The sequence below is a fragment of the Leucoraja erinacea genome, unplaced genomic scaffold, assembly GCF_028641065.1.
Source record: "Leucoraja erinacea ecotype New England unplaced genomic scaffold, Leri_hhj_1 Leri_68S, whole genome shotgun sequence".
NCBI classification, from domain to species: Eukaryota; Metazoa; Chordata; class Chondrichthyes; order Rajiformes; family Rajidae; genus Leucoraja; species Leucoraja erinaceus.
The window spans coordinates 347,549-352,500 of NW_026576608.1; positions in this window are offsets into that span (position 1 = coordinate 347,549).

The following is a 4,952-nucleotide window of genomic DNA, read 5'->3' on the forward strand; positions in this document are numbered from 1 at the left end:
TTACAAGAGTGCATCGAGATGACTCACAGCTTATTATATCATAAAATTATTAATTCCCCCTGAGGATCCCCTGATGGGTTGCTATTGAAAGAATGAGCTCATAAAACATCTACATCATGCCTCTGCTGAATCCGTCTTTGCGTTTCTTTAATGGGATGTTACTTGGAGCGTTCATCAGTCGGTGTTTGCGGCACCACCCGTATGGCAACCTCCAGCATTACGGACACGCGTATAGAACGAGCTGACGGAGCAGGTAGTTGAGGCAGGGGCTATCGCAACATTGAAGGAACAGTTAGACAGGCACATGGATAGGACAGTCACAGGATGGTCTGTTGCCCAGTGGAGGTGAATCGAGGACCAGAGGATATAGGTGAAGGGGAAAAGACTCAATAGGAATCCGAGGGGTAACTTTTTCACACAAAGGGTGGTGGGTGTATGGAACGAGGTGCCGCAGGAGGCAGTTGAGGCTGGGACTATCCCAACATTTAGGAAATAGTTAGACAGGTACATGGATCGGATACAAAAAAGCTGGAGAATCTCAGCGGGTGCAGCAGCATCTATGGAGCGAAGGAAATAGGCAACGTTTCGGGCCGAAACCAAGGGTTTCGGCCCGAAACGTTGCCTATTTCCTTCGCTCCATAGATGCTGCTGCTCCCGCTGAGTTTCTCCAGCTTTTTTTTGTGTACGTTCGATTCTCCAGCATCTGCAGTTCCTTCTTAAACACATGGATCGGACAGTTTGGAGGGATATGGACCAAGCGCAGGCAAGTGGGACTAGTGTAGCTGGGACATGTTGGCCGGTGTGGGCGAGTTGGGCTGAAGGGCCTGTTTCCACGCTGTATCATTCTATGACTCTATGACACAAAAAGCTTGAGTAACTCAACAGATCAGCCAGCATCTCTGGAGAAAAGGAATAGGCGACGTTTCGGGTCGAGACCCATCTTCAGACTGTGATTAGGGTTAGGGTTAGTCTGAAGAACTGGTTTCTGGACTCCCCCAACATCGGGAACATGTTTGCTGCCTCTAACGTGTCCAAACCCTCAATAATCTTATATGTTTCAATAAGATCCCCTCTCATTCTTCTAAATTCCAGTGTATCCAAGCCCAGCCGCTCCATTCTATCAACATATGACAGTCCCGCCATCCTGGGAATTAACCTTGTGAACCTACTCTGCACTCCCTCAATAGAAAGATTCCTAGTAAATCTTTCTTCCCTCACCTTGAACCTTTGTCCTCGTGTTCTTGATTCTCTTACAAGGGTAAAAGACTGTGGGCATCTACCCTATCTATTCCTCTCATGATCTTATATACCTCTATAATGTTACCCCTCATCCTACTGTGTAAGGAATACAGTCCTGGCTTGCCCAACCTCTCCATATAGCTCAAGCCCTCGAGTCCTGGCAACATCCTTGTGCATCCTAAGATTTCATTGTAAAGCTTAATGCCATTTACAAATACTTAACACCATTTTTCTTTTAACATGGTACCCAGAACTGAACACAATAGTCAAACTGTGGTCTCTCCAGCACCATGTCCAACTGTAACATGATATTGCAAAGATAGACACAAAAAGATGGAGTAACTCTTTTGGTAAGCTTCCCCGATATCAAGGGGCTCTATAAGGTGCTGGTCAGGCTGCATTTTGAGTATGTGAGCAAATTTGGGCACCATATCTGAGGAAGGATGTGCTGGCTCTGAAGAAAGTCCCGAGAAAGTTTACAAGAATGTTCCCAGGAATGAGTGGGTTTACATATGATGAGCGTTTGACGGCACTGGGCCTGTACTCGCTGGAGTTTAGATGGATGAGGGGGGGACCTCATTGAGACTTACCGAATAGTGAAAGGCCTGGATAGAATGGATGTGGAGAGGATGATTCCACTGGTGGGAGAGTCTAGGACTAGAGGGCACAGCCTCAGAATTAAAGGAAGTTCCTTTAGGAAGATGAGGAGGAATTTCTTTAGTCAGAGGGTGGTGAATCTGTGGATTTCTTTGCCACAAAAGGCTGTGGAGGCCAAGGCTATGGATATTTTTAAGGCAGATACAGATAGTTTCTTTACTATGGATGTCGGGGGTTATGGGGAGATGGCAGGAGAATGGGGTTAAGAGGGAAAGATAGATCAGCCATGATTGAATGGTGGAGTAGACTCGATGGCCTAATTCTGCTCCTATCACTTATGGCCTTATGAACTCAACGGGTGAGGTTGTGGAGAAAAGGAATAGGTGACGTTTCGGGTCGAAACCCTTCTTCAGATTATATATATGAAGGCACGATATACACACTCACATATATATATGCACACACATGCACACGCATACAAACACGCACGGCCACACACACACAGATCTATACACTCACATATATACGCACAAACATGTACACTCACACGCATACAAACACGCATGGCCACACACACACACAGATCTATATACACTCACAATATACGCACACACATGCACACTCACACACATGCACACGCATACACAAAGATCAACACACACTCACGTATATACGTGCATGCACGCACAACTACACACACTTGCATCTTAAAGGACCTGTCCCACTTACGTGTCCATGGCACGGTTATTACACAACCTGGGCGTCGCGTTGAGGTGCACGGGCATCGTATGGCCGCGCGGGGCCGGTCCCACTGAGAAGCGTGGAGGGGTATGTAGTTGTGCGCGACATCACGCGGGGCTCCGAAAATTTTTGTAGCGAACCAAATCCTTGCGCTCCAACGGCCGGTCGCGAAACTGACGGCCAGAAGCGTGCTCTATATTTCCATTTTCATTTGTATCCTTGTCAAAGCCAGCTCCCACTCTTCCTCAATCACAATGGGGAGCATTCAGTCTGATAACAGAATGCTGTTACAGGCAACTGAATCATCCCACCATAGCCAATGAGCATTACTGAACTACTATCTACCTCATTGATGACTTGATCGGACTTTGCTGGCTTTACCTTGCACTAAACGTTATTCCCGTATCATGTATCTGTACACTGTGAATGGCTCGATTGTCATCGAGTATTGTCTTTCCGCAGACTGGGTGGCACGCAACAAAAGCTTTTCACTGGACAATAAACTAAACTGAAACTATATACTATACACTGCAGATGCTGGAAGATCGAAGGTACACAAAATTGCTGGAGAAACTCAGCGGGTGCAGCAGCATCTATGGAGCGAAGGAAATAGGCGACGTTTCAAGCCGAAACCCTTCTTCAGACAAAGGGTTTCGGCCCGAAACGTCGCCTATTTTCTTCGCTCCATAGATGCTGCTGCACCCACTGAGTTTCTCCAGCAATTTTGTGTACCTTTGAAACTATTCTTGCCTGCCTGTTGTGAGTGAGTGAGAAAACCCAAGCAGGTCACGGGTATAACGTGCAAACTCCTTACAGACAGCGCCCGCAGGGCTAAGGGGAGGCCAAATACAGTCCGCCCTCATGGCTGCAGCTCACAAACTCGCCACATTGCCATTCCCGCAGAGGCAAACCGGTCTCGACATTAGCATGCAGAAGCAGTTTAATCATCAGCTAATGCTTAATAGAATTTTGCAAAACTTTGAAGCACTGAAGATGTGGAAGAGGCTCGTTTAATGGAATTGTTTGATTTGCATTCAAATGATAAATGAAGAGCCTTCTCAACAAGGACCCTTCATGTGAATTGAATTTAATTTTCATTAATTCACCAGCACAACCTCTTCTCAAATGCAATACATTTTCCCAGCTATGGCTATAGCATATAACAACTATTTAAATGATATTGATAGAGGCCTTAATTAATACTCAGTGCTTGTGAGTACGGCTCTTGGTGTGCGAGTAGGCTGGTGAATTATAAATACATCAACAACGCAAGAGGAGGAGACCATCTTCATTCTCCAACTGAAGAGAGGATGTCTGAATCATGCCAGGGCAATTTTAACGTTTCAGAACGGCATTCATTTTCTCCATACGTAGAGTGATACAGCGTGGAAACATGCCCCTCGGCCCCATTTGCCCACACCGACCAACATATCCCATCTGCACTGGCACCACTTGCACCTTGTAGAATTTGCCTGGACATTTCTCCTGCACATTGTTACTGAACTACAGACAGCACAGTGGCGCAGCAATAGTTGCTGCCTTACTAAAAACATAGACACATAGAAAATAGGAGCAGGAGGAGGCCATTCAGCCCTTCGAGCCAACATCGCCATTCATTGTGATCATGGCTGATCGTCCCCTATCTATACCCCGTGCCTGCCTTCCCCCCATATCCCTTGACTCCATTAGCCCCTAGAGCTCTATCTAACTCTCTCTTAAATCCATCCAGTGACTTGGCCTCCACTGCCCTCTGTGGCAGGGAATTCCACAAATTCACAACTCTCTGGGTGAAAAAGTTTTTTTTCACCTCAGTCTTAAATGACCTCCCCTTTATTCTAAGACTGTGTGGACCCTGGTTCTGGACTCGCCCAACATTGGGAAAAATTTTCCTGCATCCAGCTTGTCCAGTCCTTTTATAATTTTATATGTTTCTATAAGATCTTCTCCCCTCATCCTTCTAAACTCCAGTGAATACGAGGCTAGTCTTTTCAATCTTTCCTCATATGCCATCCCAGGGATCAATCTCGTGAACCTACGCTGCACTGCCTCAATCACAAGGATGTCCTTCCTCAAATTAGGAGACCAAAATTGTTCACAATACTCCAGATGTGGTCTCACCAGAGCCCTATACAACTGCAGAAGAACCTCTTTACTCCTCTGCTGAAATCCTCTTGTTTTGAAGGTCAACATTCCACTAGCTTTCTTCACTGCCTGCTGTACCTGCACGCCAACTTTCAGTGACCGGTGTACAGGGACATCAGGCAGTGAGGAAAGCTAATGGAATGTTATCCATCATAACAAGAGGATTTCAGTATAGTCAGGATCGATTCTGGGTCCCCGGCGCTGTAAGCGCTGTAGGATACCAACTCTACCGC